The sequence below is a fragment of the Canis aureus genome, chromosome 1 (genome assembly GCF_053574225.1).
Source record: "Canis aureus isolate CA01 chromosome 1, VMU_Caureus_v.1.0, whole genome shotgun sequence".
NCBI lineage: Eukaryota > Metazoa > Chordata > Mammalia > Carnivora > Canidae > Canis > Canis aureus.
In genome coordinates, this window is record NC_135611.1 from 39,548,026 (window position 1) to 39,574,433 (window position 26,408).

At 38.2% G+C, this 26,408-nt stretch overlaps 1 protein-coding gene across 1 annotated transcript in view; it reads left to right on the forward strand.

Annotated features, from left to right (window-relative positions):
- The window catches only part of LOC144313251 (uncharacterized), a 270,639-nt gene extending 244,666 nt beyond the window's left edge, over nt 1-25,973 (forward strand). Inside the window, exon 3 of the transcript XR_013378970.1 lies at nt 25,658-25,973. The gene's annotated coding sequence lies outside the window, so the exon portion shown is untranslated. The remainder of the gene's footprint in view (nt 1-25,657) is intronic.
- The last annotated feature ends 435 nt before the right edge of the window (nt 25,974-26,408 follow it).

Here is a 26,408-nt window from a genome sequence, read left to right on the forward strand (position 1 = left end):
CCCGGCTTTATATACAGGGGTTATAATCACTTCTGCAGTCTGATTTGAGATTTGACAGTACCATCTTGCTTCACTGTCTAGATTTCTACCTTTCCATGTTGCATTTGATAAAGGCAGTGTGTTTTAATAGTCATTTTTTAATGAAAATAACTCTAGAATAGAAATACATAGAGCAGATTCTCAAATACTAAACCCAGCATTAGCTTGGGCTTGGCATATCCCTTTTTATTGGTGTCAGCAAATAAAAGATAAATTTTGGCGGGGGAGGAGGTTCATGAAAATGTTCAGAAAATAAAAGGATGCTTGAGGCAAACAGGCTATATAAAGGCAGCAAGAATGAACAACACTGTGTAGGGGTTGGGGGCAAGGGGGAGAACATGAGATCACCCAGAGGAAAATGACCCTAGAAGGAAATGCTGGAAAGTGCTATAGTAGTCAGTATTTTGTTTTTCGATGATGCAGTCCAATCTTAGGAATTACCTACCATAGAGCAACATAGATTTCCAATCCCTTAAGCTTTTATAAATTTTATAAATTGGTACACACCAAAAAAAAAAAAAAGATTGGGAACAGGAAAATATGCAGGGATATAACTCTAGCCCTGTCCTTGACCAGCTCTCATCAGGTGTGCAGCTGCTGTGTATATAAGAGAAGTGGTGGATGGTTGGAAAATGAAATAAGCAGTTCCAGTGTGATCTCCTGAAATAGATAGAAGACTTGCAATTTCACACCAAGATCCACAGCCTGGCCTTGTTTTCTGGTTGCAAATCTGAAAGAGCAGTAATCCATCTGTCAGCCTGACATCTTTTTATGCTCCCTCTCAATCACTCTCAGGAAAAAAAAAATTTTTTTTAGATTGATTCTGATTTGCCAGCTTCCTTATTGCCCTATCACTTTAAAGACATTAAAAGATAGCAGCAAATTTCATTTTCTCTGATCCTGCAGGTTTTAAAACTTGGCCTGTTCCCCATTCTATTTGGGTCCCAAGAACAGTCATATAACGTACGCACAACTGACTGGCAAATGGATGGTGGAACAGCTGTTCTGTTCACCTTTGTGTAAATTTTAAAGGATGATAGAATAAATTTATTTATTCATTAAAAAAACATATGCTGAGTGCATAATAGAAAATTTAAAAGAGATATTCCTTCTCCAGGCTGTGCAAGAAGAAGCAAGAGTGAGAGTCTGATTGAGGGTGAAGATGGTAATGGCACCCCATGAGGGTCAAACTTCCAGGAAAACAGGTTGCTCGTGCCAGAGAGATCCAACTAGAAGCAGGCGGTGGGTGACTTAGAAAATTAGCTAAATGTAAAGGACCAGGAGATTAATTGATATCAAGGCATGTGTAGATGAAGTCTGGGAGATGTGTCGGCAGCAGCCATATAAAAAAGCAGTGTTCAAGTGTTCTTCCTGCAGAAGAAGCTCTTTGCTTTCCATTTCCCTTTTTATGCCTATTGGACTGAGATGACCCTGCGTGGTGTCTTACACATCAAAAGGTTCTAAGTCACTCAAGATTTTATGTGTTTTGAGAGATCTATTCCAGCATGCCAAAACGCATATCAGAACAAAGTGGGCAATGGTATCATGCACTGACAAACTAGTCAAAGTTCCTCTGTGCACGATGCTACAGAGCTAAGCTTGTTTCTTGTTTCTGTGCCATAGAGGGTAGCATCATTGGAGTGAACATGAGTTGTACAAAGATCCCATTGACATGTGAGAGAATCAAGCCTTAAGAGGTATCATATGTATTTCCTTACTTCGAAATAAGGAATATTGGTTTGGTTTGGTTTGGTTTGGTTTGGTTTACTTTGGTGTGGGTTTGTTTGTGTCTATAAAAGAGTCTCATTTCATGATTCAGAAATAGTCACTCTTTCAAATTTTGGTTTTATTTTTAGTATTCTCACAGTCTTTTGGGTCCTTTTATTAGAATTTGAGTTTTTTTTAGTCTAATTCCACTAATATCTATAGATTCTACAGGAATATAAAATTAGCTAGGAGACTGCTTTATGGACAGGAGCCAGTTCCAAATCCTATAGTTTGCCCCTTAAGTTTGAAGTTTGGTTCATGGTACCGTGAAGAACTTTGAAATCAACTGACATTATGGCAACTTAATTATAAAGGTTTGTTTGGATTAGAAGACTGTCCCATTTCTTCTGATTAAAATTAATTCTACTCACATCCTGCACCTGTTGCGTTGTTTTATGTTGTCATATAACTGTTTGCATGCATGTGCACATACCTAGCACATCACTTCACTTAGGCTGAAAGCTCTCCAAGACTGAAATTGGATCCTTTATCTTGGGATCTTCAGTAGTAATCACAGAGCCTGATATATAATAAATGTCCAGAGTTTCTAATGAATCAAGAAAGGTCAAATATCATCGTAATAACAGGCAAGAGCAGCTTTTATAAAGATAATATTTTAAAACTTAGAAAGTGGATGTTGCCTTGAAAAGAAGAGAGAAAGATAAAGGAGAGATAAAGGAGAGATGAGGAAGAAGGGGGAGGAGGAAGTTAGGAGTGGTTAGGAATTCTTTGGTTGGAGGAAAATACTGACCTGTCACAGAACATGAAGATAATGTAGAGGAAGAGCAGCTTGAATTTTTTGAGTGAGATAAGTAAGAAATCAGTGGAATGTATAGTTTCTATCCTTAGTCATATGTTCCTTTTAAGTTATAGGTCTTTAAATATAAACAGGGAAAAATTAAGTGTCTTTTACATATTTAATATGAAATGGTGGTGAAGTAACTATGTATACCTGGGAAATTGGGGCACATGGGTAATAAGGGATGTTTATTTTTTCATTTTTTCATTTTTAATAGCTTTGTCGAGATATTATTTGCATACCATAAATTTCACCTGTTTAAAATATACAATTCAATGTTTTTTATTATATTTGTAGAGATGTGTAACCATAACTATTGTGTAAGTTTAGAACAATTTAATCACCCTCTAAATAAATCACTCTCCATTGTCCCTCATTCACTCCCAGCTCTGGGGTAATCACTAGTCTACCTTTCTTTATAGATTTACCTATCCCGACGTGTCATATAAATGAGATCATGCAATACATAGCCTTTTGTGACTGGCTTCTTTCACTTTGCACAATATTTTTCAGAGGGCTTATCCACATTGTAGCATACTTGAGTAAGTATATGTGAAAATACACTCTTGTGCTCAGTGTGCTGGTATGTAGGAGGAGTGGGAGTGAGTTAGGTGATGGTAGTAAAGAAAGACTGAGCTTTGGGCATACTCATCTGTCCAGTACCAGGCTCACCTGAGCCCAAAGATGCACCATATTTCTATGCAGTGATACTGATCAGAGTGGCACGTGGTCCTATGAAAAACGGAATCAGATAAGCCACTCCTCCCTCTTGTGAGAACTCGTAAAGAACTAGAGAAGGGCTAAACGGGATTTATCCAAGAATCTACTGAGCAAAGAGAAGATGGATATCTTCTCTTATTAGCTGAGCTAAGCAGCTGGCAGAAGGGAAGCATGCCTTTTGTATCAGTCAGGCTTCTCCAGAGAAAGAGAACCAGTAGGAGGTATATACACGAAAAGACTTAGCTCGCAAATTGGCTCACATGATTATGAGGCTGAGAAGTCCCACAGCCTGGCATTTTCAAACTGGAAACCCAGGAAAACCAATGCTATAATTCTACTCTGAGTCAGAAGGCCTGAGAACTAAAAGAGCCAATGATGTAAACCCTAGTCCAAGGGAAGGAGAAGACTGATGTCACAGCTCAAGCAGGAAGTCAGGAAGCAAAATGATCAAAGCTCTCCTTCTTCCTCCTTTTTGTTCTGTTCAGGACAACCGTGGATTGGATGATGCCCACACACATTGAAGAGGGCAAATATCAAGTATACACGTCAGTATTGTTAATGATAGTCACCATGCTATCTATATATTAGATCTTCAGAAAATTTTCGTCTCGTATAACCAAAACTTTGTACTCTTTGAGCAACATCTCCCCATTTCCTTCTCCCCCTTCCCCTAACAGCCCCATTCTACTTTCTGATTCTATGAATTTAACTGTTTCAATTTCCATGCATAAGTGAGATTATGTAGCATATATCTATGTCTGACTTATTTCACTTAGCATAATATCCTCCAGGTTCATCTAGGTTGTCATAAATCTTTCTTGTTTAAGGCTAATAATATTTCATTGTTTATATACCACATTTGCTTTATCCATTCATCTATTGATAGACATTTAGTTTGTTTCCATAGCTTAACTATTGTGAATAATAGTGCAATGAACATGAGAGTGCAGCTATCTCTTCAAGATATTGACCTCATTTCCTTTGGATATACACTCAGGAATGGAATTCCTAGATCAAATGAAATTTCTATTTTTAATTTTTTGAGGAACTGCCATACTATTTTCCTAAGTGACTGCACAAATTTACATTCCTAACATGGTTACATGTTACATGGTACATGGGTTTCTTTTTCTCCACATTCTTACCGATACATGTTATCTTTTGTCTTTTTTTAATAGCTATCTTAACAGGTGTGAGTTGATATCTCATTGTGATTTTCATTCACATTTTCCTAATAATTACTGATGGTGAGCATCTTTTCATGTATGTGTTAGCCCTTTATATATTTTCTTTTAAAAAAATGTCTATTCCAGGGGGACCAGATCGGCTCAGTCAGTTAAGTGTCTGATTCTTTAGTTTGACTTAGGGTTGTGAGATTGAGCCCTGAGTTGGGCTCTCCTAGATGTGGAGTCTGCTTAAGACTTTTTCTCTCCCTCTCCCTCTGCCCCACCACCTCCCATTCATTCTCTCTTCCTCTCTCTAAAAAATAAAATAATAAAATTAAATAAAATGAGAGAAATGTCTATTCCAGTCCTCTACTCATTTTTAATCACATTATTTGCTTTATTGCTCTTGAGTTGTGAGTTCCTTGTGTATTTTAGTTGGCTTTTTTTTTTGTCCTGGGGCATTTTATTTTTTATTGAATTATAATTGCCATACATTATACTCCAGGTGTTTTTTTATATATTTTGGATATTAATCTCACATCATGTATATGATTTGTAACTATTTTCTCCCATTCTGTAGGTTGCCATATCATAGTGTTGATTGTTTCCTTTGCTATGCAAAAGGTTTTTAGTTTGATGCAATCCCACTTGTCTATTTTTACTTTTACTGCCTGTGATTTTGGTGTCATATCCAAATAAATCATTGCCAAGACCAATATCGAGAGGCTTTTTCCCTATGATTTTTGTAGTAGTTTCACATCTTACATTTAAGTCTTTTGTTTTTCATTTAAGTCTTTAATTCATTTTAAGTTGATTTTTTTGTATATAGTATAAGAACCCTATTTCATTTTTCTTCATATGGATGTCCAATTTTCCCAACAGCATTTATTGAAGGAACTATCCTTTCTTCATTGTGTTCTTGGTACCCTTGTCAAAAATAAGTTGACCGTAAATGCATGGATTTGTTTTTGGACTCTCTATTCTACTTCACTGGCCTATATATCTATTTTTATTATTATAGCTTTGTAATATATTTTGAAATCAGTATATGTGATGCCTCTAGCTTTGTTCTTGCTCAAGATTGCTTTGGTTATTCAAGACCTTTCATGATCCATATAAACTTTAAGATTTCTTTTTCTATTTTTGTGAAAATGCAAATTGGATTTTGATAGAGATTGCACTAAATCTGAAGATCACTTTGGGTAGTATGAACATTTTAACAATATTAGTTCTTCCAATCCTTAAACATGAAATATCTTTCTATTATCTGTGTCTTTAATTTTCCTCAGCAGTGTTTGATAACTTTTGGTGAGCTAATCTTTCACTTCTTTGTTTAAGTTTATTCATAAGTATTTTATTCTTTTTTTTTAAGATTTCATTTATTTATTCATGAGAGACACAGAGGTAGACACATAGGCAGAGGGAGAAGCAATCTTCCCCTGTAGGGAGCCTGATGCAGAACTTGATCACGACCTGAGTTAAAGGCAGCTGCTCAACCACTGAGCCACTCAGGTGTCCCAGTATTTTATTCTTTTTTTGATGCTCTTATATATGCAATTGTTTTCTCAATTTCCTTTTCAGATCCTCAGTTGTTAGCGTAGAGAAATACCACTAACTGGATGCCTGGTTAGCTCAGCCCTGCATTGGGCTTCCTGCTCAGCAGGGGATCTGCTTCCCTCTCTCCCTCTGCTCCTCCCCTTACTTGTGCTTTCTCACTCTCTCTATCAAATAAATAAATAAATAATTTTTAAAAAGCATCTAACTCCTTAAAAAAAGAAATACCACTTTTGTATGTTGATTTTGTATCCTACAACTTTACTGAATTTGTTTATTAGTTCTAAGAGTTTCTTTGTTGAGTCTTTAGTATTTCCTACATATATGATCATTTCACCTCCAGAGATAGTTTTACTTCTTTTTCTTTCTAATTGAGATGTCTTTTATTTCTTTTTATCGTCTAATTGCTTTGGCTAGAACTTCCAGTACTATGTTGCTAGAAATAGTGAGAGTGGGCATCTTTACCTTGTACTGGATTTTAGAAGAAAAACTTTCCATTTTTCCCCATTGATTATAATGTTAGCTATGGACTTTTCGTGGATAGCCTTTATTGTGTTGAGGTAAGTTTTTCTGTATTTTGTTGAGTTTTTCTCACAAATGGATATTGAATTTTGTCAAATGCTTTTTCTGTATCTACTGAGATGATCACATGGTTTTTATCTTTTGTTACTTTAATGTGAAGTATCACATTGATTTGCATGTGTTAAAACATCCTTGCATGCTAGAGGTAAATCTCACTTGGTCATAGTGTATAGTCATTTTATTGTGCTGCTGATTTTGGTTTGCTAGTATTTTACTGAGTATTTTTGTATCTGTGTTCTTTAGGGATGTTGACTGTGGTTTCCTTTTCATATGGCATCTTTGTCTAGCTTTGGTATCAGGGTGATGCTGATGAGATGCCCATAAAACAAATATGGAGTATTCCACTTCTTCCATTTTGCAGAAGAGCCTAAGATAGATTGATGTTAATGCTCCTTTTAATGTTTGGTAGAATTACATAAAGTCATCTGGTCCTGGAATTTCTTCATTGAGAGATTATTTTTTGTATTACTGATTCAATCTTCTTATTTGTTATTGATCTATTCATGCTTTCTATTCTTGATTCACTCTTAGTAGGTTGTATATTTCTAAGAATTTTTCCATTTGTTCTAGGTTATCCAGTTTGTTGGCATACAGTGATTTGTAGCAGTTCCTTATGGTCCTTTTCTTCCCAAGGCATCTGTTGTAATGTCTCCTCTTTCATTTCTCATTTAATTTATTTAAATCTTTTCTCCTTTATTCTTTATTAGGGTTTGCCAATTTTATTTTTAAAGGACTCTTAGTTGTGGGGTGCCTGGATGGCCCAGTTGGTTAAGCATCCAGCTCAGTTCCAACTCAGGTCATGATCTTAAGGTTGTGAGATTGAGCCTTTCATGGGGCTCTACACTCAGTGCAGAGTCTACTTAACACTTTCCCTCCCTCTACCCCTCCTCTCAAATAAATAAATAAATCTGTTTTTTAAAGTAGTCCCATTTATTTTTTTCTATTTTTTCCTATTCTCTATCTTATTTATTTCTACTCTTACCTTATTATTTACTTCATTCATTATTTATTTCTGCTCTAATCTTATTATTTCCTTCATTCTGCCAAACTTGGGCTTAGCTTCTTCTTCTTTATCTAGTTCCTTCAGGTGTAAAATTAGGTTGCTGACTGGACATCTTTTTTCTTTTTCAATGCAGGAATTCATTGCCAAAACTGATAGCAACACACAACTTAAAAACTCTTAAAAATATACCCAAACATGTGCCTTTTCTCTCTACAAGCATAAACCACTAGTCTTTCCTTATTTGCTTGTGAAAACTGGAAGTCTAGTTAAAAGGGGTGGGGGGCAGCCCAGGTGGCTCAGCAGTTTAGCGCCGCCTTCAGCCCAGGGCTTGATCCTAGAGACCTGGGATGGAGTCCTATGTCGGGCTCCCTGCATGGAGCCTGCTTTTCACTCTCCCTGTGTCTCTGCCACTCTCTCTGCATCTTTCTGTGTCTCTCATGAATAAATAAATAAAATCTTAAAAAAGAAAAAAAGATTCTTTGACAATGAAAGACGTCCATCTTTCAAAAAGACCACTTAATTGGGGCACCTGAGTGGTGCAGTCAGTTAAGCATCCAATTCTTGGTTTCAGCTCAGGTTGTGATTCCAGGATCATGAGATCAAGCCTGCGTCAGATTCTGCACAGTGCAGAGTCTACTTAAGTTTCTCTCTCTGTCTCCCTCTGTCCCTCCTGCCATGCTCTCTCAGGCTCGCTCTCTCTCTCTGTCTCTCTCAAATAAATAGATAAATTTAAAAAAACAAACAAACAAAAACCACTTTTACACTTTTATTTCCCAAATGGTTAGCACTTACTAAATTAATTGAGGCATCAGTTAAGTTTATATAAATATAGTAGTCCCTCAATAAGTATTTATTACTCTTTTGCTAAATTAGTATAGCCAGTTCTGCCACTGGTGTTTAGAGGTAAGGTGATTACCCATTTCATTTTTCCAAATCCAATGATTATAGTTAGAAATAGCCATGCCACATTTAGAAAGGAAAGTAATTTGTAGTGGAGGAAGAACTCTCAAAGGCTATAAGTTCCAATATAATCCATCAACTTTATGAACAAACTTTTAATACTCTCTGTGTACAAAAAAAAAATAGCTAGTGCTATGACTATAAGACAGTTTTTAAAATAGCTAGAGCCTTAAAATGCTTACATATAGTCCAGAAAGAGGGCACGAATAAAATTGAATTACTTAGAACAGCATTTCAAGGTTTATTCTCACATTATTCCCTCTTTCTTCTAGTCCTACATGTTCTTCTAGCACCACCTGGTCAATGTTGGTGCCATTCAGAGGTTATTTATGGAGATAGGAAGCTGAGGAGGTGGTGTTGAAAAGAAACTGATGAGTTGAATGATGGACATGTTGAATTTGAAGTGCTAATGGAACATGTAAATTACTGAGTGGCAGTTGGATAATAATATTTAACGATTTGGTAATTTTGTGTGGACTAAGGAAAGGAAGAGTTTTAAGCCTAGGTTGTTGGGAAAAGATGTTAGAAAGTAAGAATTCAAAGAGAGTTGGCTTTGAGAGAAAGATGGTGAGATTTCTTTTAGATTTGTTGTACTGTTGTATTTCAGATGATGATTGAGACATTAAAATTGACATTGGCCATGTAATTTTCACAATGAAAATGAAGGAAAGGTTGAGGAACTGCTCCAGATTGAAGGAGACTAGAAAGATGTGGCCATCAGGTACAACACAGGATCCTGGAGTGGTGCTTCTGCTATAAAGGAAGGACATGGTTAGGGGCACCTGGGTGGCTCAGGTTGAGCGTCTTCCTCTGGCTCAGGGCATGATCCCGGGGTCCAGGGACTGAGTCTCACATTAGGCTCCCTGCAGGGTGCCTGCCTCTCCCTCTGCCTATGCCTCTGCTTCTCTCTATGTGTATCTCTCATGAATAAATAAATAAAATCTTTTTTAAAGAAAACGGACGTGGTTAGGACAATTGGTGAAATTTGATCCGGGTCTTTGGGCAAATGATATATAGGAGTTCTTTGTACTAGTCTTGTAATTTTTCTGTAAATTTGAAATGGTTTTAAAACAAAAAGCAAAAAATAAACAAACACATAATTTTATCACTTTTGGAGGCCAAAACCTGACATTGTCAATATATCTTAGGATAGGGCAGCCCGGGTGGCTCAGTGGTTTAGCGCCGCCCTGGGCCCAGGACGATCCTGGAGACCCAGGATTGAGTCCTACGTCGGGCTCCCTGTGTCTCTGCCTCTCTGCATCTCTCTTTGTCTCTCATGAATAAATAAATAAAATCTTTATATTATATATATATATATATATCTTAGGTTATATGTAAGGTAGGTAAGATATATGTATGTTTAAATCCATGTAAGCATTCAGGTACTTAAACCCAGTAATTCCACTCTGAGTCTCTCTCTTGAAGAAATGATTCTATGCAGGAAGTATTCGATACAGCATTATTCATAATTGCAATATTAGAAACGATCTAAACATCATGCGGAGAAGGGATGATTAAATGTTGGTTTGTCTCCTTGACGAAGCCTACTTAGCTGTGTTACAATTTGATAAAGGACTGGATTGCAGCATGCAAATGTCTTTGGTCTAGTATCAAATGGAAAAGTAGAATATAATCCAAGATATTAACTGTGATTATCATGTTAAAATGTAGTGACACAATCCACTGAAATAACATGGAGGTTCTGGGATGGCAGAACTTTAGGTGAATTTTTCCCTTTTTAGTTGTTTAATTTCTCATAATGTATTTATATTGCTTTAAAGATTTTAAAGATATTTTAAGTCAAAAAGTCAAGAAGTAGCTAGGAGTGCACAAACTCAGGACTAATGATTTGTTGGTGGTGGTGGTGGTTTTTTTGGATTTTATTTATTTATTCATGAGAGACACAGAGAGAAAGAGAGGCAGAGACACAGGCAGAGGGAGAGGCAGGCTCCCTGCGGGGAGCCTGATGGGGGAACTCAATTCCAGGACCCTGGGATCATGACCTGGGCCCGAGGCAGGCGCTCAACCACTGAGCCACCCAGGCGCCCAGGACTAATGATTTGTATTGAAGGTTATTTGCCACAGAGTTGTAACCACCTTAGGGTGCCTGGTGGCTCTGTTGGTTAAGCATCTACCTTTAGCCCAGGTCATGATCCCAAGGTCTTGGGCTAGAACCCTGAGTTGGGCTCCCTCCTCAGCAAGGAGTCTGCTTCTCCCTCTCCCTCTGCCTGCCGCTCTGCCTACTTGTGCTCTCTCTCAAGTAAATAAATAAAATCTTTTTAAAAAATAAAAATAAAAAGCTCTTGGGGCACCTGGGTGGCTCAGTGGTTGAGCATCTGCCTTTGACTCAGGACGTGATCCCGGGGTCCTGGGATCAAGTCCCACATCAGGCTCCCAGTAGGGAGTCTTTCTCTCCCTCTGCTTGTGTCTCTGCCTCTCTCTGTGTCTCTTATGAATAAATAAATAAATAAAATCTTAAAAAAAAATAGAGTTGTAACTGCCTTTGAAAAATAGAATATAGAGAAGAAGGGGCCAGAGGGAGCCAAGAGGGAGCCATAGAGTGTTCCAACACTTGGAGGAGGAGAGGAATGTGGTGAGAAGAGGTGATGGGAGCTTGCTGAGAGGAGAAATCTCAAAGTGTGTGTGTTGATGTGGTGCTGGAAGAGGGTTGCACTTGGGAGTCTCACACTCTTAAAAAGACCAAGGAGAAAAGAGCATAAATAAAGAACTTGGCTATTTTTTCACTAAGCATTTCCCAGCAAGGAGCCTTCAATGAAGACAAACTGGCTTTTATAATTCAACACAAGCACATATGATTTTTTTAAAGTTCATTCCCATGGTTTGCATTGCAGTATTTTAACGTGGAAAGTGGAGCTTAGAAACTGCAACAAAAGGGATCTGGGCCATGATAAGGTATTTGTAAGCCTCTCCCAATGACCTTGGTAATGAAAGAGACACTGCTCTCCTGTGTCACAGAAGGTTCTGGACCGCCTTTCCAGCAACATTTTATCATCAGAAAACGGTTCACTTCATAAGGTTTATAACCTTCCATAAAACTGCAGAACATTTTATTCTTTTTTCATTAAGCCACCTTTGGAATCATTTTGGTCCCTTTATAGTCTCTTATTTAATCTGTTTTTTCATAGACTAGAGGGAGAAAAAAATTCTATCAGTGGTCAAAATAGTAATTAGATAGTATAAGTCACAGTCTAATGGCTTGAAGGCACATGTACTTACCAGTTATCTCCTCCATCTGCCTTCATCAGTGAATTCTTTTAAATCCCAAGCATATCTTTACCTTCTTCTTAAACAATGGAAAAAAGGAATTACCAAAATGTACACTTTCCCAATTACAAGAGTTGCTAATGTTTATTTTTCCTTCTGTTAAAATGTAACTCCCATGGTGTGAAAGCTCTTTTACAAAACTCTGAGGAAAACATGAATTAATAAAACATCAAGAGATTTTATTTCCTATATTGAAAAATCTTACATTTGCATAAAATCAACCACTGAGTCTTCCAGAAATAAATTTAATCATAAGGAGAGGACCATAAAAAAGGGGGGAAAAAAAGGGGGAAAAAAGAAACCCATTACAAAATAAACCTTAAAACCACATTTGGATTTAAAAAGAGGAAAATATCAGTTCTACTTATTCCTGAAGGATTTTTTAAAAAATCTTTTAATTAAGCACAGCCCTCAGGGCACTGAGCAATTGTTAATTAAAACAAGGAGGAAGGGGAGAGGAAGTAGGCAAGAATGCTGTGATGAACACGTTTCCTTTTCTCTGCAGGGGAATAACATTACTAAGCCAACATTAATAAATATGAATATTTTTGAGAGAAAGTATATAAAAATGTAAAAAAAAAAAAAAAGCTTAACTCAACTTGGCACACACTAGCAGGTGCATAAATTAATTGGGGCTCCTCAAGAATTGTAAACCCTGGGGTGTCGCCCTTTGTGTAATTGAGCAGAGGCAGTGATGTCCCGCCCGTGACAGGATGGAGCACTTCCTTCTCCGCACAAGCTGACTGCTGTCAGGGGAGAGTCCCTGATCAAAGGTCTTCTAAGGGATTTCATTCACTTTCATTCTGGGTGAGCATGCACGTGGGCAACCACCATCATTATGAAACGTTTCTTAAATGCTTAGAATTAGCAGCTAGACTTACTGCCCCTTCCATTCATTGCATTTTCTCCTTTCAACCATTAAAGTTTTACTTAAAAAAAAAAGTAATAAATGATTATCAGATCTTTTGGTTCACCCCCTGTGCTTACCTAATTTGGGCAGGTTATTAAAGAAAACATTTTTCCAGACCTTCCCTACCACTTTCCCTGTGCCCCACATGAAAAAGGCTTTTATCTTTCTCATGTGCTCAGAAATCTACTTAAAAAGCAGAGCTTTAGAAGCCAGGAACAAAAAATATATATATAAGAAAATCTGTTTCTCACTTATTTGGAAGGTAACAGAAGCCAGACCCATAGGCTGTATGTTTAACATGAATAAATTCATTCTTTGAAATTAAGACAATCTGAGATCATTTTATCAATTTTTCTATGACCCTAGTTTTACATAATTTTATAGTCTTTTTATCAAAGTTGTTTTTCAAAAATAGCACTCAGCCTCTTAGGGTTTAGATTTGGGTGTGTTCTTTTTTTTCTTTCCCTTTAGTCTATATGCATGCATCCCTTTGATGTTCTGCATGCTGGGATATCAGGGTCAGCTCATGGGGGTCAGTGTCCTTTACAAAATTTCTCAGATGCCAGCTAAGATCAGTAGCTAGGAGACAACTTTGAATTTCATTTTGCTGTTTGTAGTCAGAATCCATTCTTCACCACAGATAAGACTTTGGCTCCCTAGCACTCTATCTCTAAAAGAATAAACTCTAAGTAATCAGAAAACTATATTCTGTAAAAAAAAAAAAAAAAAAAAAAAAAAAAAAAAAAAAAAACCAACAACAACAACAACCAAATCTCTGCTTACTGGAGCAGTACCTGGTCAAGCATAGATGCCAGGGCAGAAAAAAAATATTTTATTTTCTCCCATCACTGCTATAATGATTTATATTGGAAAACTTCTGATTTTCTTCAGATGCCCTTAAAAAAGTTTGTTCATTGTTTGTACTAATGCAGTAGCTAAAGGCAGCCATTTACAGAGACATGGGGAAACATAGAAACCATTTTTTGTTCTCATCACTCGTGTATGGTATCTACTAATAATTTGTTGAAGCTAGTCATTTATATGTCATTTAAAAGGAAAGGGTAATAAAACTCTTGACTATTTTTCAAAGTGGACCTGCTTAAGAATTGTCAAGAGCACTCATTTAAAATGCTTTCTTGTTTCCTCTTCCCCACTGCACAAATCTGAGGTCAGTGACCAAGATTCTATATTTTTCATAAGTGGTTGTCTTATATACTCAAGCCTGAGACACGAATATGCCAAATGTTTATATAGGGTAACATGATTTGTAATTGTAATATATATTACATAATATTTTTATTGTTATTTTATTTAGATATAAAAATGTAGATTATTAAATATATGTAGTTATGATGTATGACTGCAAATGTATATGAAACTTTGTTCAAACTCCAAGCTAGCTGTCGTGGGTACATCAGACTCAAAAATATAATCCATAGTCAAGGTTTTGGAGTTTGGGTCCTGGCTGGAGAGCAGACTGCAGGGTCAGGTTACAATGCCAAGATGGCATACCTGGAGTGGGAAGGGGAGAGGAAGGAAGAGGGGAGGGAAAAGTTTGGGGGAGGAGGAAGAAAAGAAGAAAAAAAAAAAAATACCAGGTCTGGAAAAAGCAGGCAGGTAAAACTCAGGCCCAAAGCATCACTAATCATAGGCTAGGTTCCAAATGCTGACTCACCTTCCCCTGAAGGGATTTTTTTTAATTAAGGACTGGCATTAGAGATGACTTTATTTACACTTAATCTCAAACCTTCTCTCCAACCAGAAGGGTAGTGAAGCCAATATCCTTAGGCAACAATGACTTTGGACTATTCTAATGTCTATACTTTATTGAAATTCTGAAATTCGAGAACAGTTTCTCACCCTCTTGTGAACTGCAAAGAGGTGCCATTCTTCCAGGCCACCCACATTCTTTTGGGAATTCACTGAACAGAACTTGGCAGTAAAATGTCATGGGTATCCAATAGGGATTAGGGCTGGAATTGTTTTTAACTCTAGTTTTGGTTCAAGGAAGCTAAATGGTACCCTACATTTTCCAGAAAACTTAAAAAAAGCTTTCATCTCTCAAAGGCTTTTTCAGCCCACTTCCATCTCATTGGTGTTTTCACTAGGTTGCCTGTGGGATAATGCATTGGCTACCAGTGAGTCGGAACATGGACTTTCACATGCCTCACGCAAACTAAGACACTAGTTCTCTTTAGACTTTTGCTAATGAGAACTTGCTCGAGAAGGAAATTTCTGAGCTGTTTGCAAATGACCATTTCCTAAGATATATGTACCTATGAGAGATTTATCGGTATGGTTTGAAAAAAAAAAAGTTTTAATCTCTTTTTAGAATAAATGCTCATTTATAAATATAGGAGCATGTACTTTTCATAAAAGTGTATCAAGAGGCCTTTTCCACATACTGATGGTTTAAACTAACAGTAGCAATAATGCTTAAATACACTTGTCGGTAGCATCCTCACACTTTACACCTTTTATTTTGGGGGCAAATTAGACTTAATTATTAAGCCTGTGAAGATCTCATAGCCTTGGGGAATTTGGATTTTGTTTCCTTGCATCATTCAGGAATGATGTGTTTAAAATTTGCAATAGTTAAATCCATGAAGAGGTTGTCATATCCTAAAAGGGCAGACCTTGGTTGCTGGTGATTTGCTGCTGTGATTCTCCTGAGTTCTTCCTGCAGTGACCGTCCTTGCCTCCCTACCTTTCCTTCCCTCCACTGTTCGCTGCCCTTCTTCCAACTGTCAGCTTTCCAGAGACTTCCTAAGGACTAAATCCAGAAGTATCCTTCTCTACATGTCTTTCTTGTCCTCGCTGCTTCATGAGCAACTCTACTCTCTCGTTCAGACTCACCCATCTGGCAACCATTTGTCTCCGTTCTGTTGCTGGCCATTCCTTTTTCTCTTCACTAACTGCTCTTCCCATGTTGACCACCGTCTAGGAAAACCACATTTCTGCCCTGTATTCTCACACACTTCTGACTCTGGACCTGTAGCTATTTCCCTAATTCTACAACACCAGCTGCATGTATGACACTTAGAGTCCATTCTTACAGTCATCTGAGCAAGCACCGCCCCTACCCGTTAAAGTCTCAGTCTCACAGGATTGCACCCAGTTCAGATGCCATTCACAAGCAGTGTCTCCAGGTACCCCCAATTTCTGTGTGACTTGGCTACAAATCACAGCATCCCATGACCTCCTCTTCAGGTTCCATAATTTGCCAGAGTGACGCAGAGAACCCTGGAAAAAAGTGTGCCAATTTATTACAAAGCATATTTCAAAAGATACAAATGAGCATTTAGATGAAGAGATCTCTAGAGTGAGGTTTGGAAGGGTCCTGAGCACAGGAGATTCTATCTGGTGGAGTTGGGGTGAGTCCTCCTCCTAGCATGTGGTTGTGTGCACCAACCAGGAAAGCTCTCCAAACTCATAGTTCAGGGATTTTTAGGGAAGTTTTGCATCCACCCATAATCAATCATTGAATGAATCCTCAGCGCCTCTCCCCTCCCTGTAGGATAAGAGCAGGGATGAGAGTTCCTTATCAGGGGAGCAGCCACCGTCCAGGAGCCATCCAGGAGTCGTCTCATTAGAACAAAAGATGCTCCTATTAAATTCCAAAGGTTTTAGGAGCTCTGTGTTACAATCAGGATCAAAGACCAAATATTAGGGGCAACTGGGTGGCTTAGTCAGTTAAGCATCTGCCTTTGGCTCAGGTCATGATCCCAGGGTCCTGGGATCGAGCTCCATGTTGGGCCCCTGCTCAGTGGTGAGTCTGCTTCTCCATCTACTTGTGCTCTATCTCTCTCTTACTTGCTTACTCACTCTCTCAAATAAATAAATAAAATCTTTTTTTAATAAAACAAATATTAGCTGATTAGCAGGAATAAGGGATGTGTGTGTGTGTGTATAATGGATTTTATTATACACTTACCCCCAATAATAATATATATTATATATGATATATTATTATTTATCATATATTATTTTTATATACATCTTATTACTTCACAGGCCTTTAAATTTGTTATTCTTTCTTTCACGGGCATCATCCTTCTCTTCTTTCTGCCTCTACCCATTGTATCCTGTATTTGCTGATACATAGCATCACTATACTGTGTCATTTATACTGTGCCATATTTTTATTATCTTCAGTATGCATGATTCACCCCTAGGTATTCATTGGGGGTAGTCATTTGCTAATTATTTAGAAGTAAAAACTAAAAGAAAAACATTTTGCTGTATTTTTCCCAAGTGGATGTATGTAAGAATTGACTAGTAGGGAGGCTCATTAAAAATGCCTTTCTAGGGTGCCTGGTTGGGTCAGTTGGTAGAGCATGCAACTCTTGATCTCAGCCTTATAAGTTACTTAAAAATTAAAAAGTAAAAAAATAAAGTATTTCTGGTCCCTTTCCACTTTGCCAACCTGGAGATGAGGGCTAGCAATCTATATGTGTAACAAGGATCCAAGTGATTCTCCTGTACACTCAAGTATGAGACTTCTGAGAAGGGAGATATTTGTGTAAAGTAACATTTTTAGGGAGCCAGAGACTGAGGAACTACCACCATCTCCTCTTTATTCTTCACCCTACAATAACACCTACTAGGTCTCTAAGTTGAGTTAATTGTGAATTTTCTCTCCTATGTCCTTCTCTTCTATTCATCCCCATTTGGCTTTCTCCGGGTCCATAATTCATTGTGTCTGGTACTATACCTCCAACCTACCATTTACAGTGTTTGCAAATTTGATAAAAGGCTGAAATAGAATAGCAAGACAAGTTATAAAGTTAAATTCCCTTCCAGGCTATCTTTACCACAAGAACACATAGTGGTTTATCTGCCTGTGAACTGTGAGCTTGGGAAAGAGATTGTCATTTATATTTTCAGGTCTTCCCATAAGTCTTGAATAATGTTGAATTTTATTATTGAATGTGTCCACATTTCTAATGGCTTCTTTATGATAATTTTCTAGAAGTGGAATTAATAGATTGGAAAACAGAAGCATTTGGAATGTCATTGGTGAATATCAACAACTCAATTTCCAGAAAACTCATACAATATTTCCTCTTCTGATAATTGAAAATGATCCTGATGTTATTTATATTTTATTTTTTTAATTAACTTGTTAAGTATTTATGTGTTTAGAAGCCATTTGTATTTGTCAGTTTATAAACTGACTAGTTATTTGGGAGATTTTTGATCATTGTTTTTGCCCTTTCCTCCCCGTGAAACCTTAGCATATTTTTTATTTATTTGGAAGAGTTCTGTATCAGCAAAAGATATCAATCCTTGGTTTTATCTCTGGCATTTTCCCTTTATTTGCTATTGGTCTTTTAATTTTATTAAGGTTGCTTTCAACAAATGGAAATGCACCAGGATTACAAATTCACTCAATACGAGGTTTCGATGTGCAGGTAAATGTGATGTGTTTATTTTATCTGTAACTTTGCTGGTCTTCCTTAATAAACTCTCATCCATGGGGTAGGAAGGTAGAAATTAATTTGTAGGCCTTTTCTCTTTTTAAATTTTTTTCTGAGCTGATTTTTTAAACAGGCCACCTAAGCAGTATTTGTTTTGTTGAGATAATTGCTTAGCCTCTCTTACTCCCAGCCCCATTCTCCAGTCCTGTTCCAAATAGAGTAAAAGAGTTGAGTGGTTACTGGTACACCCACTGGTATGACCTCTCTGTGGTGAACTGACTCTCTCTCTCTCTCTCTCACCCCCTTTCTCTCTCTCTCTCTCTCTCTCTCTCTCCCTCTGTCTCTTTCTCTTTCTCTTTCTCTCTCTCTCTCTAACTCCAGCCAGTTTAATGATGCTGCCTGACTTGGCTGGGCTTTCTCAGATTGATTATGTTTCTGGGTGAAGTGAGGATAACTCAGGCCCTTGAGATGTCAACCCAGGCTATCCCGAAGTTGTCCCCCAAAGGTTCTTATTCTTGTCAGGAGAAAGAATTCAAGGACAGACACACAGCGCTGCAGAAAGTTTATTAAAACAAAAGTACACTCTTGAGGTTTGAGAGCAGGCGAGCCCAAGAGGGAGAGAGCTGCATGCCCTGCGGTTTGGGTTTCTCTTTTATTGACAGTTGTTAACTAGGGAGTGAAATACTCCTTCCTCAGAGCTCTAAGGGAGGAATTCTTGGAAGCAGGGTTTTTACACCTTTTCTTCCTTATTTGGTCAGGGTTTCCTGTCATGGCACCTGCCATCTTGGGCCTGTGTGCATTGATCCAGCCTCTTGTGAAGTGCCACCTGGACAGGCCTCTGACTTTCCTTGATAGCTGGCCATGGGTTTCTGGAGGTATCCTGTTAGAACCTAACTAATTGCCTGCTCTAAAATGCGCCATAGTGCCCTCTGACTACAGTCATGTTCTCCTGAGGTTAAGGAAACCACCCCCAACTCTGCTGAGCAGCCTTCTCACCGTCACCATGGTGCCAGGCCCATGGGCTCCCAACTCAGTTCCAAGATCTTCTAGGGGCAGGTTCTAGACACAGCATGTGTGAATCAAAAGGTGCCCAAAAAAACTATTCTTCCAGACCTCCCTGCACCTAACCAGCAGCACCAGCAAGTCTCCCTCAAAGTGGCTGCACTTGAGTCATTAAAGGAGAAGCCAGAGAGGCTGGCTTTTTCTAAGGTACCATGTGGAGATGGAGATAGAGACCCTTCCTCCCTCTGAGTCGCCATATGGAAGAGCCACACACAACATACACTTCCCACAACTTCTTTTCTCCTACATTCTCACTTTCCTCTTCCATGTACAATCCCTCTGGATTTTTTAGTTTTATCTTCCCTGTGTCAAACCACTCTTCCAACCCAAAGCAGCAGGCCTCCTGGCCTTAGCCTCAGGGCACTCATAGAGAACTGTAGGAGATGGTCAGCCTCACCCAACCCCTGAGGGGTTAAATTGTAGCTAAACAAATTTAGGCCCTTAGCAGTCCTAACTTTTCCAGGGCTTTCCCCTGCTCTGGGCAAGTCATCAGAGGGCTCTGCCTCCCAAGGAGGAGGCTGCAGATGGCACCTGAGTAAGGGAGAAAATTAGGATGCATGTGTTTGATCTTGGCAAAATATTGTCCTGGTTACATATATTTTATGTAGTCGTATCTTACATTGTTACTCTTGGAAAGTTCTTTCCCATGCAAATATCTGGTAAATATTCATCTGTGGTTCCTTTTCATTTTTAAAGATGTTCCTTTTTAAAAAAGTTTTTAGTCCATATGGGATGTATTAGAGGAGATGCTGTGAATTAAAAGTTCCAGTAGCTTTTTTAAAAAAAGATTTATTTATTTTGAGAGAGAGAGAGAGAGAGAGAAAGCATGTGGATGCATACACCTGCAAGTAGGGAGAGGAGCAGAAGGAAAGAAGCTCCAAGCAGACTCCTCGCTGAGTGGAGAGGCTGAGGGTAGTGTCTCAATCTCATGACTCTGAGACCATGACCTGAGCTGAAATCAAGAGTCAGATGCCTAACCTACTGAGCCACCAGGCACCCCAATAGTTCCAGTAATTTTATCTTTTAACGGTGTTCTCATAAATCTTTACTGTATTATCTTCTTTGGTTTCCACATGCTACAATTTCCTAGCATTTTCCTACAATTTCTTCCTCTTTGCCCTTAATAGTAGGACATTACATAAATTTTTATTATTTTCTTTATTTCCTCTCAACCTGGGTTTCCTCAACATCACACACATACTTTCCACATCAGCAATCTTCAATATATAGGGACTCAAATATGTTCAGAGGACTGGAGGCTGTGTTTCAATTTACAATTGGGTTTTTTCATGAGGATTTTGCCCCTGCTCTATAAAATACAGTCTACCCTCCTGCTCCCAAACTCTCATGTGTTGCTGCTGCTCACCCACCTTCCTTGTTGTGTCTGTACATGGGTCACCAACCCCTCCCTCCTCGGGCTCTAGGCCTCTCACCCACACTAACACTTCCCGGCCAGCCTGGACCCCTCTCTACCAATTTTCTGTCAATTTTGAAGTACTTAAGATCCTTCTTGCTTGGCATTTGCACTCCTGAAGCCTTTGGTCCCTTGAAATACTGCATATTCTTTGGAGTCAATCTGAAAGATAGCTCCTTTCTGCAACCTTCACTCTGTTCTTCTTCCAAATCAAAGCAGTCTCTTTTTATTTAAATGTTCCTAGCACTTCATGCTCTTCTGTATTATAGATAGTTACACATGTCAATTTCTCCTTCTATATTTTAAGTACCTTGTGTGTGGGATTTCTATGCTACCAGGTAATGATATAATAAAGGAGTAATACTTTCTAAATAAAGGCTACATTGAAAAGTAGCCTACATTGAAACCTATATAAAGGGGAGTAAATAAATTCACCTTACAGAATTAATAAAACTAGAAATAATTAAGGTAAACTTATGATCGGCCTTTTGACCACAGCACACATGCTCTCCTTTTGTTCCTGGGGCTCCCCTCTCCCCTTTTCTTGCATAAACTGAAGGATGGAAACCACATCATACAATTTTGTCTAATCCACATTTCCAGGGCAGTACTTTAAATGTTATAGATCTGCAGCAAATATTTATTAGAAGGATGGATAGATAAAAGCCATGAGCATCTAACAAATAATATGAGAATTATTTATACAGGACCATAAAATACACATTCGGAAGTGTTCTCACTTTTCAGGAGATCCTCTCCTACTGATTTTCAGTGTGAGGATCAGCTCACCTCTGGCCTGAGCCTCTGCAGCCCCAGGGTACCAGCAGGCCTGTCAGCCTAAGCCTCCTTCTTCCCAAATCCAACTACATGAAGCCAGATTGCAATGGGAAATCTCATGCTAGCCTCCAAAACATTGCTTATAAGAGTGAGTAGAGCCATAAAATAACAGCGGTGGGGGAGTTCACTGGAAGTGCAGATAGCAAAACAAAAGCCAGCTGTCATCTACAAGGGATCAATTAATTCTGTGTGATATACTTTTGATGCTCACTATATGAAGTCCACACATGCTTCATGATGACCATTATGGACATTTGATTTTCCAATCAAACTCGATATTAATTATGTGTCACCCAGATAAGCAGAAATCTGGTCTAGATAATGTTAGTGTACATGCAGACACCTCCTCTTTAGTTAGGGGAACCAGCCTTCCACCAAGTAGCCTTTCCCAACTGTGGCTGTAAATGGGTTGCTAATCAGAAAGGCCTCAGGACAGAAGTAAGTGGGATAAATTCCTATTTACTGAATTAATATTACTGGTTCCCTGGGTGCCCTTCCTCTCCTTGGAAGCACTTCTGGCAGTCTGATTTGGGATTCTTATCTGGCACTGTTCCGACACTGGGACTTTGGGGCCTATATTAATTTTAGATCCGAGTCTGTGGAGATTAGTCAATTCCATGAACTCTAATGTACTGGTGAAATAGTTTTCAGGAGCAAAAGTGCTTGCTTATCTGATCCATACTCTTCAGTATGAATTCCACCCGAACATTCTATGTTAAGGACGAGTATGATTAATTCATTACCCAAGATTACAGCAGTATGCTAAAAGCTACCTGGAGGCATTTCTTTTGGTGTGAAATATTAAAGATTCAACATTTATATCAGTTGCACCTAATTCATATTCCTGAGCCTGTGGGCTGAAAAGGAACTTGGAAATATTCAGCCATTTTCTGCAATGGTTTGTTAAAATGTTTAAGAGGATTATTGCATTAACTACCTCTTTGATAAGAACAAGAAGAACTCTATTCAGGAAGGCTAAAATACAAAAACTAAAAGCTATAGTGTCTTTTATTTCTTAAAAATGTTATAGATCAGGTTTTGACAATAGTGTACCTTGGGGTACCTGAAAGCTTCTCTGACAAAGAGAATGGCTAATACCGTAGAATCATTAATAAATAGGAACTAAAACATAGAATCCCATAGGCAGTAAATGTGAGAATTTTGTCAGCCATTTCCAGAATTTTGAGTAATACAACTGGATTTCCAAATTTCTCTGAGGTGACTTTAGAAATGTATTTTAATGCTTAGATTTGAATCACAATGTGACTGAAATTCACCACCAATTCAAGTAAAATAACAATATGAACTCATGGTATCATACTATGAAGAAGTAACTTAAAAGCTGAAAAAAGTACACAGCTTCCAGATCCTGCCCGTTTGCTCCAGGGTCTAGTAGAGGAGGCCAGGATGGTTGCACTGACTTTTCAACCCTCTAAACATGACTGAGGCACACCCTCGCCTTTTGGTGGACGTGGGGGTGAGGGGGGGAGATATAATTAGGCATATAGTTAGATGCTATGTTATTTCCCTTTATTTGTAAAAACTATGTTTTTAGAAGAAATAGATATATGTATTTCTAGAAGATCCAGTGGAATTATGACTTTGCTCTTTCAAATCATGGTTCCACTAAAAGTCCTTGCCGTCTAGAGATCATGTGTAAAGAATCAGTATTGAGTAAAAGTAAAATAGCACATTCTTCCCTGAATGGTAAAATTTCAAAGATTTATTGAAAATTAACCCCTTTAGGACTAGTCCTTGGGAGCAAATCCTTGGGAGACTACAGAAAAGCCTACGTATAAGAGTATGTTGAAGAAGTTCACACAGAGTTAATGTTCGCCGATTCAGATTCTCAGGCAATTATTGAGCACCGACTGGATGCAAAGCATGCCATGTGCCCTAGAGCACGTGAATTGTTGTTATCAAAATAACCACTACATACACAAAAAAGTTTCTGCAGCCAAATACAGTAAAACATTTTTTTCTTTAAAGAGAATTTTTTCCTTCTAAAAGAGTCTTATGGCATAAAATGATTCCTCAAGTGTTTGGCTAAAGACAATCTTTTTTGGAGCAATAATAGAAAAGACGACTAATGTTTTACAGATACACTTAGGGAAATTCTGTCCAAGAATATCAATATATTTCATCAGTCAGGTGTTTATAGATCCCCTAATTTAATTTGAAATCGTTTCAGACAGATGAAATCAGAAAAAGATTTTTCTAAAGTATGAAAACCCCTTGAGCCATCAAAAGCAATGTGCAGTGTGATTGGGTCATCACTGCTCTAAGAGAACAGGTCTTTGCTGTCATTGGTGCCTTTGGCAGCATACTTAGGTAGAAGGAGCCCTGACTTGGCAGCTTGAGGTCAAGGTGACCCTATACAAGATAGTCAGCCTTTGGGGCCCCAGTTTTTTCAGACCTAAAAGAAAGGATGGGTTCAGATGGGATTATTATTTTTAAGAGTAAATATTCAAAAAGACTGGCTTTGATCTCAAAGTACATGAATATAAACTGAAGGAAATCATGCAGCTGACCTATGACATTTATCTTTTTTTTTTTTTTTTTTTTTTGTTTTTGGCCCTATTCATTGTCTAAGCATTGAATGTCTTTTGTTCCTATTCATTGTGCAAGAACCTCCCCAAACCTCAAGGAAATCAGCACTGGATAGAGTTTTTTGTAAGCCACTAAATAATTTTGCTAGCCATTCCTAGAAGGAGTGAGATTAATTGGAACCAAATTTGAGCACAGCTTAGCAAGGCTCTGTGTACTTGTTTACCAGATTGCTCTTCACTGTACATAAATAATTGGTTAAGTCTTATCAGACCCTGAGGGTACTTTGTCAAAATAATGTGTGTTTTTCTATTTCAGTGTTAACTCCCATTACGTATTATTAATAGATTATTAACTTAGTATAAATAGCTTAGGGAAAACCATTTAGTTAGATTTGTTTGTTTTCAAACATTTTAATGGGGCAAGAAAAAGTGATCTCAAACTACTGAGCAATTATACACAATAAACAAAGTTTAGAGCATAAAAAATAGCTAGCTTCTCTCAGAAGCTGACCAAAGAGAGGATTGCTCAATCAATTACAAATAATGGACTCCAAGGAAAAGTATTCTAAATCCAAGATAGTAGCGTATCTCACGGAGAATATATTCGGAAAATATGAAAGTAGAGATGGGAAACATATGCATTTGACTGCCTCTTTTAATCAAAGCAAAGGAAATAAAAACACCATGTTTCCTGGGGGCACCTGACTGGCTCAGCTGGAAGAGCACATGTCTCTTGATTCTTGGGGTTTTGAGTTCAAGCCCATATTGGGTATAGAGATTACATAAGTAAATAAACAAATAAACAAACAAACTTTAAAAATATTTTTAAGGGGCACCTGGGTTACTCAGTAGATTAAGTGCTTGCCTTTGGCTCAGGTCACGATCTCAGGGTCCTGAAATCAAGCCCCAGGTTGGGCTCCCTGCTCGGCAGGGAACCTGCTTCTCCCTCTCCCTGTGCTACTCCCCCTGCTGTGCTCTCTCTCTCTCCTATAAACAAATACAATCTTTAAAAAATTTTTTTTTCTTAAAGCCCACCATGTTTCCTATACTCTGAGTTATTAGCGGGTGTTCAGATATCCTGACCTTTCAGGAATCCTAATCTGACAGGAAAAAGGTGGAAAGTGCAATTTTGCATTTAACTGAAATAATTATTCTTCTTTCTTGAGAACTGTGATCTGGGCATCATGTGCCTTGGGGACAAGGAAATACCAGATCAATCAATAATAAAGTTCTGCTTTTATGCTGGAGTCATGACTTCAGGGAATAAGGAGGAGATCAGGATGCATTTTTACAGTTGAGCACAGACAAGACAGATTGCTCTAGGATGGTTGATAGCTCTGCAAACACTGATGTTAGAAAGAAAGAGTGAGCTAGAGGAAAGAAGGAAAAAAGAAAGAGCAATAATATTCCAGAAATGGATATTCACAAATATAAATGCATTGTTTTGTTTGTGAGCATAGAACACCTGGTACTAATACTATTTGCTTCTTTGGATAAAGATCACTAGACTATATTATTAAGAAGAAAATACTAGAGAAACTGTGTGAATTAGTGATCTGAAATGCATTAAGAAATATGTTGTGTTTACAGAACTTTCAGCAAGAGATCTTTCAGCAACAAGATTGGCCATAGGCTGTGAATGGAGAAATAAACACTGTATTAGTCAGGATTCTCCAGAGAAACAGAACCAACAGGACATATGTGGAGATTTACTATAAGGAATTGATTCATGTGATTATGACAGCTGAGAAGTGCCACAGTCAGCTGCCTGCAAGCCAGAGCCCCAGGAAGCCGGTGGCATAATTTAGTCCCATCCTGAAGACCTGAGAACCAGGGAAGCCAATGGTGTAAATTCCAGTCCAAGAGCAGAAGAAGATGAGATAAGATGTCACAGCTCAAGCAGTAAAGCGGCGGGGGGGCGGGGGGGGGGGCGGCTGGAGGACGCGGAAGCAGGTGTGTGAATTTCTCCTTCCTCTAGTTTTTGTTCTATCTAGGCCTCAACAGGTGAGGTGATCCTCACTCACTTTACTCTGTTTTAACTGAGTCTACTGAATCAAACACTCTTCTCATCCAGAAGGACCCTCACAGACACTTCTAGAGCTAACATTTTATCTGGGCACCCTGTGGCCAGTCAAGTTGACACATAAAATTAACAGCAAGAGGTGAAATTCACATTCTGGTGATAGTATAAACCAAAGAAAGTGAATAACAGAATCTCATCTTTTCTCATCTCTCTCAAATTGGCTGCAAAATTTTCCTCCATAATGTGGCAAATAGGAAAATCTGTAGTTTGAACTCTAGATTTTTTGCCTCATGTCTCCTCCTGGCAATTTTTATTTTT